This window comes from Hyla sarda, chromosome 7, assembly GCF_029499605.1.
Source record: "Hyla sarda isolate aHylSar1 chromosome 7, aHylSar1.hap1, whole genome shotgun sequence".
Lineage (NCBI taxonomy): Eukaryota > Metazoa > Chordata > Amphibia > Anura > Hylidae > Hyla > Hyla sarda.
The window spans coordinates 177,185,422-177,200,227 of NC_079195.1; the positions used below are offsets into that span (position 1 = coordinate 177,185,422).

At 42.2% G+C, this 14,806-nt stretch overlaps 1 protein-coding gene across 16 annotated transcripts in view; it reads left to right on the plus strand.

Moving 5' to 3' along the window:
* LOC130282764 (proto-oncogene tyrosine-protein kinase receptor Ret-like) overlaps positions 1-14,806 on the plus strand; it is a 597,601-nt gene that overhangs the window by 467,487 nt on the left and 115,308 nt on the right. The window contains exon 1 of one of the 16 annotated variants that reach the window (XM_056531415.1): positions 3,041-3,198. The exons of the other annotated variants lie outside the window; for them this stretch is intronic. The gene's annotated coding sequence lies outside the window, so the exon portion shown is untranslated. Of the gene's footprint in view, positions 1-3,040; positions 3,199-14,806 lie in introns of those variants that run through there. 16 annotated transcript variants of the gene reach the window in all.

Below are 14,806 nucleotides of genomic sequence, written 5' to 3' on the forward strand. Positions count from 1 at the left end.
CGTAATTCAATGAAAGAACATACGGTTCATCAGGGGTATACAAGCAATTAAAGTAGTCGCTTTAGGACAAAAATGTACATACACATAATGAGTACATATAGAACATATACATATTGATACACAGAAAGAGCTCGGCTCTGCTTATTGTCGATGAAAACTGCCGTGATGTGTTTTCAGACCTAAAAAAGGAAACAAAAAAACAAACAGCAAAAAGCAAGCAACAAACAAAGCACATAAATATAGCTACATACAAAACACATAGCAAATATACATGACATACAAAGCATAGGGGCAGAGGAAATATAGATCAAAGAATTCAGATAATACAGTGTGTATAATAGATCATAAAAAATGTGAACCCATAATCAAAACGTCAAAATAACAGATTTTTAGTCACATCCAAGAAAAATGTCATAAAAAGTGATAAAAAAGCCAAAACCACGCAAAAGTTATACCAATAAAAACTACATCCCATGCCACAAAAAATTAACTCTAACACAGCTCGATAGGTGGAAAAATGTAAAGTTATAAGGGGACATTTATCAATGTTTGCTTATGTCTTCCTTTTTTTAGTAATTTTTTCTTTACTTTTTTTTGCTTATGTGTGACTTATTTATCAACTGGTTTCAGCCTGTTGATAATTTTCTTTCACGTAAGCAATTTCTTCTTTTTTACTTTGGTAGTAGCTTTTTCTGCTCCATGTTTGAGCTGGAGTAAATTTAGTCAATTTTTAACCTTGTTGCGACTTTTTTTTGCGCAGTTGCGACTGTCGCAGTTAATAAATACCTGACTACCCGTAGTCCCTTTTAAAATTATTACTACATAGTTAAGTTTTGGAAAACTTGCTTTTCTCGCTTTCCCAAAAAAAAAAAAAATTTTTTACTAAATGTAACTAAATCGCTTGATAAATGTCTGTAATAGGGGTGAGAACATGGTGATGAACAGAATAAAAAAAAATTTAAACCATAAAATGAAACGTAAATTATCATACATAAGTTAAGTTTGGTATCATTGGTATCGTACTGACAGATAGAATAAAGCTAGCATGTCACCTTTTGTGAAAAAAGATTGCGCAATTCCATATTGTTTTTTATATTTTTTTTTGCCAGAAAAAAAACAAGTGGAAACTTAGCCTTACTCGCTCACTATTTTTTAATAAACTGTCTTGGAGCGATTATCTTCTAGTTATCTTCTGTGGTTCTTCTAGATTCTCAAGAGCAAGCGACGAAGAAGCGTCCAGTAAGAGCTCTCACCCCTCCCCCGCTCTACACCCGGAGAGTCTATTCTGTGAAATAAATGTGGGTCTTACTGTGCCATAATCTGTATTGATTCTCAGTGTGAGGAGGGAGGGAAAAGGAGTAAATCAGACTAAACAGAGCATTTAAAGCTCAGACAGGGAGGGGAGAAATAGGGTGAAGTTCTTTGTAGTTCCTGATATTTCACATTAATACTGTTATCTTGGAAATTAATTTTTTATTCTTTGGAATGTTATCTTTTCTTTATGAACTTAAAGCTGTCTTTATGCCTTTTATATCTTAGGGTGAGTGATGATTCTGCTGCTCAATTCATTACATTTAAATAAAATAAAAAAAAATGGTACCAGTGAAATGGTAACTGTAAGGATACTGGACATTCACAAATAGTTGTCAAAGGGTCAGCTTAAAAAGGGTTGTCAGGGACTAGGAAATAAAAGGGTCAGCTTTATAGGGGTTGTCAGGGACTAGGAAATAAAAGGGTCAGCTTTAAAGGGTACTTTGCTGCTCAGCCTTTGGAACAAACTGTTCTGAACGCTGGATCCGGCGCCGGGAGCTCGTGACATCATAGCCCCGCCCCCATGATGTCACGCCCCATGACATCTGTACATAGACATTCACAAATAGTTGTCAAAGGGTCAGCTTTAAAGGGGTTGTCAGGGACTAGAAGAAAAAAAAGGGTCAGCTTTAAAGGGGTACTTTGCTGCTCAGCCTTTGGAACAAACTGTTCTGAACGCTGGACCAGCGCCAGGAGCTCTTGACATCATAGCCCCACCCCCTCATGATGTCACGCCCCGCCCCCTCAATGCAAGTCTATGGGAGGGGGCGTGACATCTGTCACGCCCCCTCCCATAGACTTGCATTGAGGGGGTGGGCGTGATGTCATGAGGGGGCTATGACGTCACGAGCTCCCGGCGCCGGCTTCAGCATTCAGCACAGTTTGTTCCAAACGCTAAGCAACGGAGTACCCCTTTAACTCCATAGAGAACAGCAAAGACGCTTACATTTTTGGGATTGGCAATGTTGTTCATAATTCACATGCCTGGTCTTATTATGCCATTCTCGTACATGTATGCTCAGTTCCTGTGGGTAGCAGTGCCAAATACAAACCGGGGACAAAAGCAGAGATTCCTTTCAAAATCCATATAACCCCCTGATCTCTACAGAGGCAGAGCTTTTACTTTTGGTTGGATCAACAGAAATGTAAGGTTCTACTTGGCTGTTTGTGAGCCCTAAAGATATTAGGACCTATTTAGACATTGGAGTGTTCTGAATGGTTGACAATTGTATTTACATCTTTGCCTAGACCATTCCCAAGGGATTCTATTCCCAACCTCTTTAAAGAAGCACTCCAATTTTGGATTTTTTTCCCCATGCACACTTACTAATCGTACAGCACCATTTGTTTTATCCTAGCACAGCTGCATCCATGTGTTTTACTACTCTAATTTGGTCATGTGATCTCTGGTCTGACTGGAGTTCCCCTGGGTAACCTTCAGCAATAGCAGCCCGATGAGATGACGAGGTACAATAATTACACCTCAACCAAAGCCAGAAGGTTCATGGGAAATGCATTACAAAGATGATGGCTGCATTATTTTAGAAATACTGGCCCAGATTTATCAAACTGTGTGAGAGGAAAACTGAGTAATATTCTCACAGCAACCAATCACAGCTCAGCTAACGAGCTCTGGTAAAGTGAAACCTGAACTGTGATTGGCTGCTGAGATAAAATCACTCTACTTGTCCTCTTACACAGTTTGATAAAACAGCGCCACTGTGTGCATCCAATATGGAGTGTTTCCCATGCCTGCCACATCAGCTAAACACAGGTAAGAAGAAAGCATTCGCATGTAAACCCCTCGCACAAGGTAGCTTCAAAGATTCCACGAAATAGGAGATGAATCGTGCTGCCACCAATGATCATTTAAAGATTTTATTGAAGGTAAGTTTTCATATGTATAAAAGGATCCGTGCAATGGGTTTCAAAGCCGTACCAGCTTTTTGAAACACATATGAACCCCTAGATTATTTTATTATATTAAGCAAAAAAATTCCTTGAATACTTCTTTAACTCCTTGGGGACAAAGGGCGTATGCATACGCCCTCGCGTCCCGTCACTTAAGGACGGAGGGCGTATCCATACGCCCTCGGCATTTCCGATCACTGCCGCTCGCCGGGCTGTGATCGGACCGGGATGCCTGCTGATATCTATCAGCAGGCATCCCGTGGCAAAGCCTAGGGGGGTCCTGAGACCCCCCCATATCGGCGATCGCAGCAAATCGCAGGTCAATTCATCAGACCTGCGATTTGCCGCGATCCGGGCAAATCGGGTCACTGGTGACCCGATCTCCTGGAAAATAAGACTGATCGGACCTGTCAGAGACAGCTCCGACCAGCCTAAAGTATAGGAGCGAGGTGGCAATGTTGTCACCCCCTCCTAATCCCTGCCATTGGTCGGTCAGGCTGACCACCAATGGCAGGAGGGGGGCGGGGGGTTAGAGTTCATTTCCCCCCGCTCTGCGCACCGATCGAAGTCGGTGCAGAGCGGGGGGAACACGGGCGGCAAGGGGGGGGGGGACATAGCCCGGACCTGCGGCGGCATCCCGGAGCAGCGACGGCAGGAGGAAGAGCGGCGGCCGGAAAGTGCGGCGGAGAAGGCTGCAGTGAAGATCGCGATAAGTGATCTTCACTGTGGCCTTCTAAAAGCTGCAAAACTACAACTCCCAGCATGCCCACACAACCCCTGCCTGTGTGAATGTACCCTAAAAACACTACACTACACTAACTAATAATAAAAAGTAAAACACTACACATACACCCCCTTACACGTCGCCCGCTCCCCCCCCCCCCCCCAATAAAAATGAAAAACGTCTCATACGGCAGTGTTTCCTAAACGGCGCCTCCAGCTGTGGCAGAACCACAACTCCCAGTGTTGCCGGACAGCCATAGACTGTCCTGGCAGGCTGGGAGTCTTGCAACAGCTGGAGGCACCCTGTGGGAGACACTGCTGTAGGGTTTTGGGGGAGACAAGCCCCATCCTTGTAACCGGGTCCAACCCTACTGCAAATTCCTAATTCAGGCCTCAAATGCGCATGGCGCTCTCTCACTTCAGAGCCCTGTCGTATTTCAAGGCAACAGTTTAGGGCCACATATGGGGTATCTCCGTACTCGGGAGAAATTGCGTTACAAATTTTGGGGGGATTTTTCTCCCATTACCCTTTGTAGAAATGGTAAATTTGGGGGAAAAAACCTGCACTTTAGTGGGGTGTTAAGGCTCACCGGACCCCTTGTTACGTGCCTTGAGGGGTGTAGTTTCCAAAATAGTATGCCATGTGTTTTTTTTTTTTTTGCTGTTCTGGCACCACAGGGGCTTCCTAAATGCGACATGCCCCCAAAAAGCATTTTAGCAAAACTCACTCTCCAAAATCCCATTATCGCTGCTTTCCTTCTGAGCCCCCTACTGCGCCCGCCGAACACTTGACATACACATATGAGGTATTTCCATACTCGAGAGAAATTGGGTTAAAAATTTTGGGGGGCTTTTTCTCCTTTTACCCCTTGTAAAATTTCAAAAACTGGGTCTACAAGAACATGCGAGTGTAAAAAATTAAGATTTTGAATTTTCTCCTTCACTTTGCTGCTATTCCTGTGAAACACCTAAAGGGTTGACAAACTTACTGAATGTCATTTTGAATACTTCGAGGGGTGCAGTTTTTATAATGGGATCATTTATGGGGTATTTCTAATATGAAGGCCCTTCAAATCCACTTCAAAACTGAACTGGCCCCTAAAAAATTCCGATTTTGAAAATTTTGTGAAAAATTGGAAAATTGCTTCTGAACTTTTAAGCCCTCTGATGTCTTCCAAAAGTAAAAACATGTCAACTTTATGATGCAAACATAAAGTAGACATATTTTATATGTGAATCAAAATATTATTTATTTAGAATGTTTATTTTCCTTACAAGCAGAGAGCTTCAAAGTTCGAAAAATGCAAAATTTTCAATTTTTTCATCAAATTTTGGAATTTTTCACCAAGAAATGATGCAAGTATCGACAAAAAATTACCACTAACATAAAGTAGAATATGTCACGAAAAAACTATCTCGGAATCAGAATGAAAAGTAAAAGCATCCCAGAGTTATTAATGCTTAAAGTGACAGTGGTCAGAATTGCAAAAAATGCTCCCGTCCTTAGGGTTATAATGGGCTCCGTCCCCAAGGAGTTAAGTTACATACTGTTGGAGGATTACCAGCTCTGATTTTATGCACAAGACAATTTTCCATATATTGATTTGTCAGATGTTGGCCAAAAACCTAAAGTACAAACCAGTAACAAAAACCTGGATTAGGGTGGGTTCACACTACGTTTTGTCCCATACGGGAGCGCATACGGCAGGAGGGAGCTAAAAGCTCGCGCTCCCGTATGTAACCGTATGCGCTCCCGTATGCCATTCACTTCAATGAGCCGACCGGAGTGAAACGTTCGGTCCGGTCGGCTCATTTTTGCGCCGTATGCGCTTTTACAACCGGACCTAAAACCGTGGTTGACCGTGGTTAGCAAGGAGTTACAGGCCTGGACCAATCAGCAGTTATGGGGGAGGGGGGGGGGGGGTATTTGATTCCTCCTCAGACTTCTGCCTGTGCTCTTGATTTTTAGCTTTGTTCTGGTTTTAGGCCCATTGGTTTCAGTTCAGACTTTTTAATTTGTTCTTGCCCTTGCTCTATAGTTCTGACCTGTTGGTTTATTCTTTTTACTAGTCCTGTAATCTGTCTGAACTCATAGTCTTTTTTTATTCTGTCTAGTTTGTATCTGTATTCTGTTTAGTTTGTATCTGTAACCAAAACCTGTATTTTGATTTGTATTCAGACCTGTTGTTTTGTGCTCAGTCACGGTATGGGTCCTAATCCATTGCTTTGCCTCCAGCCTGGTGTTTTTTTTTGTCTTGTTTAAACCTGTACTTGTATCCTAACTTGTATTCAGACTTGTTTGTGTTTTATTCTCTGCCCCGGTATAGGTCAAATTCTTTTAATATTTTTAAATATTTCAGATGTTCAAACATCAAATTCAGAGGAAAGAGCGCTATAGTGAGCTGGGGACTGATAAAGAAATCAAAATTATATAATAATATAAAAATTTCTAATATACTTCATAAAGAAGTGTTATCTCCTTTTTATAAATAATCCTGTCTGACTGCAGCATCATCTTTGTCCCAGCTGAAGCACAGGCAGGGACAAAGTCCAGTAAGTGAGGGTGGGCTAGTACTCTTCTGTGTGCTCTCCTTTCTGATAGTACTCCTCTGTGCTCTCTCCTGTCTGATAGTACTCCTCTGTGCTCTCTCCTGTCTAATAATACTCCTCTGTGCTCTCTCCTGTCTGATAGTACTCCTCTGTGCTCTCTCCTGTCTAATAATACTCCTCTGTGCTCTCTCCTGTCTGATAATACTCCTCTGTGCTCTCTCCTGTCTAATAATACTCCTCTGTGCTCTCTCCTGTCTGATAGTACTCCTCTGTGCTCTCTCCTGTCTAATAATACTCCTCTGTGCTCTCTCCTGTCTGATAATACTCCTCTGTGCTCTCTCCTGTCTAATAATACTCCTCTGTGCTCTCTCCTGTCTGATAGTACTCCTCTGTGCTCTCTCCTGTCTAATAATACTCCTCTGTACTCTCTCCTGTCTGATAGTATCCTAACTTGTATTCAGACTTGTTCATGTTTTGTTCTCTGCCACGGTATAGGTCCTGATTGATTGCTTATTGTTTTGCTCCTACACCTGGTGTTTTGATGTGTTTAATATTGTGTGATCCAAAAACTGTGTATCCTGATCTGTATAGTGCGCAGACTTCAGTTAATTTTTCACTCACCTTCATTCCTTGTAAGCCTGCCTATATTTGCCCTGGTGATCTGTTTTGTCATTACTTTCATACCTGCCGTATATTGTTTCATTCCTAAAGTTGTTAGTAAGTATGCTATTTTATCTTCCCTGATATGTTTGTTGTTACTTTGCAGTCCTGCCATTATATATTATCCTGATTTCCTGTTTTACCTTATTAACCCTTTGTATCCTGAACTGTTTCCTGGACCTCTGTACAGCTCTGTTTATTATTTTTACATGTGTCACTACACTTTTATCCAGTGGAGGGACCGACACCCAGTTGTGAATCCTCTGTATAGAGTGGATTAGCAAGAAGGCAGGGAAAGGGGTTCAAGGTGAGCTCAGGGCTGCACTATTACCTTCTCAACGTGACAGCTAGTACAGTGTATTATTTCACCCCAGCTTTATACCCTCTTTTCCTGTTGCTGGACAAGTGTTCTTCACAATTGCCATATTAACCTTTTCCATTAGATAGATTATATTTTTCATAGACCTACAGGACATATCCGATGTCGACTTGGTAATCTGCTTTATTTGTGGCTGGAGATGCCCTTAAAAGATGTGTCCATTTGGTGTCTCCTACAGACAGAATGCAAAGTTAAAGGATATACCGTAAAGGCTACTCAGATGTGAAAGTCCTTTTAATCTGAAATCAGCAGTTTATCAGTATTGAACCATTGTTCGTAGTGTGCGTAATATATTGTTAAGAGAACATCTTCTGTGGTTAGGAAGCAGGCTGTTAGAGAACTGATGAAATGAATTTATCAAGGTAAAAAAACGTCCTGGCAAGCTGGTGCGATGAAGATGTTAATGTATATCCGTCCATGACTCAATAAATTATTCACTAATTTGAGTGGCAATTTTTAATCCCATTTTACAATACCTTCTCTACATAGGATTTCTTCTATTCCTAATGACTCGCTATGATGTCACCTTTTGCTTACTCACCGGCTGTGTAACACCAACATTAGCCTTTTTACATCTGACAGGTTCCCTTTAGACTTCAAGTATAACACATAAAACCAGTGTTTCCCAACCAGGGCTCTTCCCGCTGTTGCAAAACTACAACCCCTAGCATACCCGGACAGCCAACGGCTGTCCGGGTATGCTGGGAGTTGTAGTTTCACAACAACTGGAGGCACCCTGGTTGGGAAACATTGAATAAAACAATGAAACCTTGCATTATCCCAACACTAAATACAGTATTTTAGAAATAATTCTTATAATAAAAATCTAATACAAATATTTTCTTTCAATATTTTTAAATATTTCAGATGTTCAAGCATCAAATTCAGAGGAAAGAGCGTCATAGTGAGCTGGGGACTGATAAAGAAATCAAAATTATATAATAATAACAATAATAATGATAATAATAATCATAATAATAAGGATATGGAGAATATAAAAGTGAGAACTCAATTAAATGCAATGTATCAGCTTAATTCAGTTATCATTATTTATTAACCATAAAATAAACTTCATGATTTAGCATGGGAACATGATAAACCTACACAAGCACACACTAAAATCAACATTAGCACTGACCTGGGGTCATTTGACCTTTATAGACAAATAACAATAATGCAAAATGATGAACATGTAGTATGATAGTGATATTATGTAGTACTGACTTAGCATTTTACTATAGAAGGGTTGGCTGATTTCTATGTATTGGCGCTGTCAGAATCAAAAACTTTTTATATGTTGTACATCTTGGCAAAACATTAAAATGTTTAATATACTTCATCAAGAAATGTTATCTCCTTTTTATAGAAATCATGGCTTAAAAAAAAGACCACTAGGAGTCCCCATACCATCCAGGACATAATCCTGTCTGGCTGCAGCATCACCTTTGTCCCAGCTGAAGCACAGGCATGGACAAAGTCCAGTATGTGAGGGTGGGCTAGTACTCCTCTGTGCTCTCTCCTGTCTGATAGTACTCCTCTGTGCTCTCTCCTGTCTGATAGTACTCCTCTGTGCGCTCTCCTATCTGATAGTACTCCTCTGTGCTCTCTCCTGTCTGATAGTACTCCTCTGTGCGCTCTCCTATCTGATAGTACTCCTCTGTGCTCTCTCCTGTCTGATAGTACTCCTCTGTGCGCTCTCCTATCTGATAGTACTCCTCTGTGCTCTCTCCTGTCTGATAGGACTCCTCTGTGCTCTCTCCTGTCTGATAGTACTCCTCTGTGCGCTCTCCTATCTGATAGTACTCCTCTGTGCTCTCTCCTGTCTGATAGGACTCCTCTGTGCCCTCTCCTGTCTAATAGTACTCCTCTGTACCCTCTCCTGTCTGTTAGTACTCCTCTGTGCCCTCTCCTGTCTGATAGATCTCCTCTGTGCGCTCTCCTATCTAATAGTACTCCTCTGTGTGCTCTCTTATCTGATAGTACTCCTCTGTGCGCTCTCCTATCTGATAGCACTCCTCTGTGCTCTCTCCTGTCGGATAGTACTCCTCTGTGCTCTCTCCTATCTGATAGCAATCCTCTGTGCTCTATCCTGTATGATAGTACTCCTCTGTGCTCTCTCCTGTCTGATAGTACTCCTCTGTGCTCTCTCCTGTCTGATAGGACTCCTCTGTGCTCTCTCCTGTCTGATATTACTCCTCTGTGCTCTCTCTCCTGTCTATCAGACTCCTCTCTTAACACAGTGATTGGATGAAGAGACCAGCAGACTCTGGGAGGAAGTAAATGCATGGGGAGTGAGGGCAAACTCAGCGCTTGTGCGGACACGCCCCTTCTTGAGTAATGGATGTCAGAATGAGTGAGCAGCAGAACAGAGGGATTTGTGAGCCTAATACAGACACATAAAAAGACATGTAATCTGCATGACCTAGTGAGGGACATATATATATATATATATATATATATATATATATATAAGCATTTTATTTTTAATAAATAATGAATGATTTTTCATACATATTACCTTTGTCAATTGCATTACTCCTTATTATAATTGACATTATAAAAATTGGTTTGAACTCATAGGTCATTGGTGGCCTGTCAAGATCAGACACCTTTAGTCCTGCAAATAAACAATCTGAGGTCTCTATTACATGGGGTAAGTGTTCTTGCTAATAGCATTGCTAAAGCAGGTTAAAAAAAAAATCTGCGTTCATCCACAACACATCTTCCTATGCAATAGGGGACGTACAGCCGACAAAGGATAGAAAAGATCCACAAAAATGATCCCGCAAACTTTTCTTGCAGAGATTAAAAAGTTACTTGAAGAAAATTCCCAGACATGGACCTCAGTTTAAATCCAACAAGGACATCTGCATAGAGACATTGGGGGGACCTTTACTATCTGCTGCATTTGGTATGCTGTAAGTGAGTAAAGCTCCGCCCATTTTAGGCCTCTTAGTAAATCCAGTGGCTATGGGGTTGGCGTTGTGTCGGGTGCACAAATATACACCACCTGCAACTTTAGTTGTCTCAAGTCGGCCCTAAAGTCACATATAATGAGGGTGCGGCCCTGGCACGCTCACTCCATACAAGTCTAAGCCCTCTTCTAGCCCCATTAGCCCAAATTCTCTAAAGACCCCATTTCTGCACAAAAATGTGCAACTTTGATGAATGTGTTCTTCATGTATTTGTGTGGAATTCATCCTATGCTCCAAAAACTTATTGATAGCTTAATGAGCCCAAGTGTCTGAGATCAGAGAACTTGTGAGTGCCACTTGGGACAAAGAGTGATGCCAATGCCTAAGCAAAACTGTGAACATGAATACACTATATACACAACAGAAATACAAAAATTTAATAAATAGGAATAGTAATGAAACCAATGCATTATATAATCCCACAGACTGTTGTAATCTTACACCATACGGTGATGGTATAGATACATCAGCTACACCCACACCATCACTTAAGTGTGAGAACTGTAGTATACAGCCCACTCTAATATCACCCCGCTCTAATAGTTGCGATAAGAGATAACACTTAATCTGTTCCTTTAACCCCTTGGATTACATAGCTTCATAGCACAGCTGATAGCTAAAGATGTCGCGAATTGTTCGCCGGCATGTTCACGTTCGCATCGCTGGGCGAACATATGTGAAGTTCGATTTGCCCCCTATACTTTAACATTGCGGTAAACTTTGACGCTGTGAGTCAGAGTCAACAGACACATTACAGCCAATCAGCAGCAGTCCCTCCCTTCCAGACCTTCCTACCTCCTGCATGGATGCCATTTTTCCTTCATTCGGCATGCTGCAGACTTAGAAAGTGGAAGGACAGAGAAGCTGCTCCTGCTGTAATAGGGAAAGCAATAGCTAGGTTGCTGCTAGGTGGTGTATTCAGGGTCCACTTTACTCCTAAAGCACTAGTCTAACATCTGCTTTAAGGACAGTACCCAAAAAAAGCCCTTTTTAGGGCTCAAATATCAGTCCGTGTGTCTTGCATCAGCTGGAGGCCAGGGGCGGATCCAGAGTGGCTTCTCGGGAGGGGCACTATTAGAGTATTTTGTGTTGGTGGACAGAAAATAAGATTACGGAACTTACAATATTATTAAATGTATCATACAGTCCTAACCTTGTTTAAGACTCTTAGGCCGTGCTCATATGTCAGAATAATAATCAAATATACCAATTGCCACAGAATGGGAAAGGGCTAAAGAAATTTTTACCATTTAAAACTACAGCTCCCAGTATGACCTAAGCAGTGGTAAGGGGATGCTGGGAGTTGTTGTTTCACCCATCATAACTGCAGAACTTACAAGTAACTCCAGCTCTGATGGGACATAGTGAGGAGAATACAGAATGATATCAGTGACTACAGGTGACGTCTTTTCTATAGTGAGGAGAATACACAATGATATCAGTGATTACAGATGACCTCTTTTCTATAGTGAGGAGAATACACAATGATATCAGTGACTACAGGTGACGTCTTATCATTGTGTATTCTCCTCACTATAGAGAAGACGTCACCTGTAATCACTGTTATCATTGTGTATTCTCACTATAGAGAAGACGTCACCTGTAATCACTGATATCATTGTGTATTCTCCTCACTATAGAGAAGACGTCACCTGTAGTCACTGATATCATTCTGTATTCTCCTCACTATAGAGATCAGTGATTACAGGTGACATCTTCTCTATAGTGAGGAGAATACACAATGATATCAGTGATTACAGGTGACGTCTCCTCTATAGTGAGGAGAATACACAGTGATATCAGTGACTACAGGTGACGTCTTATCATTGTGTATTTTCCTCACTATAGAGAAGACGTCACCTGTAATCACTGATATCATTGTGTATTCTCCTCACTATAGAGATCAGTGATTACAGGTGACATCTTCTCTATAGTGAGGAGAATACACAATGATATCAGTGACTATGGGTGACGTCTTCTCTATAGTGAGGAGAATACACAATGATATCAGTGACTACAGGTGACGTCTTCTCTATAGTGAGGAGAATAAACAATGATATCAGTGATTACAGGTGACGTCTTCTCTATAGTCTTTCCTTATCTAATTCAGCTGGTACATACCGCAAGGATTTGTTCCAGCTAAATCTTCTCTCTGCAGAACTTGATGCCCAGACGTCTCCTCACTATGTCAGCGCATTCTGATCCTCTATATGAAAACAATAATTATTATAATACTGCCAAACACTGTATTCTTTGAATATAATACTGGCACACACCCTCTGAATATAATTCTGACACACTGTACCCCCTGAATATACAACACACTGTACCCTCTGAATATAATACCGCCATACACTGTACCCTCTAAATATAATACTACCACACACTGCACTCTCTGAATATAATACTACCACACACTGCACCCTCTGAATATAATACTACCACACACTGTGCCCTCTAAATTGAATACTACCAAACACTGCACCCTCTGAATATAATACTATCACACACTGCACCCTCTAAATATAATACTATCACACACTGCACCAACTGAATATAATACTACCACACACTGTGCCCTCTAAATCTAATGTTACCACACAGTGCATTCTCTGAATATAACTTGCTGTGCAGTGCACCCTCTGAGTAAAATACCGTAATGTATTGTGGCGCCCTAAAAAACGTACCACCCCAGAAATTCCTCATAATATACACTATACTTCTGAAAGGCAAAACACTCTGTGCCTTCACATATAGTAATAATGCCCCATCTTGTGCCCCTACATATAATAATTATGACCCGTCCTGTTCCCCCCACATAATAATGCCCTCTATGCTGTGCCCCTCACATATAATGCTCCTGTCATGTGCCCCACACATTTAATGCCCCCTGTGCTGTGCCCTTCACATAAAATGCCCCCATTCTTTGCCCCTCACATGTAATGCCTCCATCATGCGCCCCTCATATATAATGCCCCCTGTGCTGTGCCCTTCACATATAATGCCCCCATCATGCGCCCCTCACATATAATGCCCCATGTGCTGTGCCCCTCACATATAATGCCCCCATCATGCGCCCTCACATATAATGCCCCCTGTGCTGTGCCCTTCACATATAAAGCCCCATGTCCTGTCCCCTCGGAAGGGCACAGCACAGGGGGCATTATATATGAGGGGCGCATGATGGGGGCATTATATGTGAGGGGCAAAGAATGGGGGCATTATATGTGAGGGGCACATGACAGGAGCATTATATGTGAGGAGCACAGCACAGAGGGCATTATATGTGAGAGGCGCATGATGGGGGCATTATATATGGAGGGCGCATGATGGGGAATTATATGTGAGGGGCACAGCACAGGGGGCATTATATGTGTGGGACACAGCACAGGGGGCAATATATGTGAGGGGAACAGCACAGGGGGCAATATATGTGAGGGGCACAGCACAGGGGCAATACAAGTGTGAGGCACAGAACAGGGGGCATTATATCATATAATGCCCCCCTGTGCTGTGCCCCACACATATAATGCCCCCTGTGCTGTGCCCCACACATATAATTTATATGTGTGGCACAGCACAGGGGGCATTATATGTGAGGGGCACAGCACAGGGGGCATTATATGTGAGGGGCACAGCACAGGGGGGCATTATATCATATAATGCCCCCCTGTGCTGTGCCCCACACATATAATACCCCCTGTGCTGTGCCCCTCACAAATAATTTATATGTGTGGCACAGCACAGGGGGCATTATAGGTGAGGGGCACAACACAGGGGGCATTATATGTGAGGGGCACAACACAGGGGGCATTATATGATATAATGCCCCCTGTTCTGTGCTCCACACATATAATGCCCCCTGTGCTGTCCCCACACATATCATTTATATGCGGTGTATATCATGTATATGCCCGGTTCGCGAACATTTGCGGAAGTTCACCGTTCGCGAACTGAAAATTTTATGTTCGCGACATCACTACTGATAGCTCAAGACTGACAGCCCAATCCTCTGAAGAGTCTAACAAAGTGTCAGGAATTCAGAGACCTAAATCCCTCCCCTATTTTGCTTCCAACGTGTTTTGGCCAGTTGATTGGATCCATGACTAAGGCCAGTCAACTAGCTGAAACGCATTGGCTGTAAAGCTTTTTTAGGCTGCATTCACACCTCGTTTTCACTCTACGGGTGTCGGATCCGGCTGGGGGAGGGGAAAACCAGGCGCTCCCTTACCCCAGCCGGACCAGTGCTGAAATCCATTTACTTTAATGAGCCGACCGGAGTCAAATGGTGACTCTG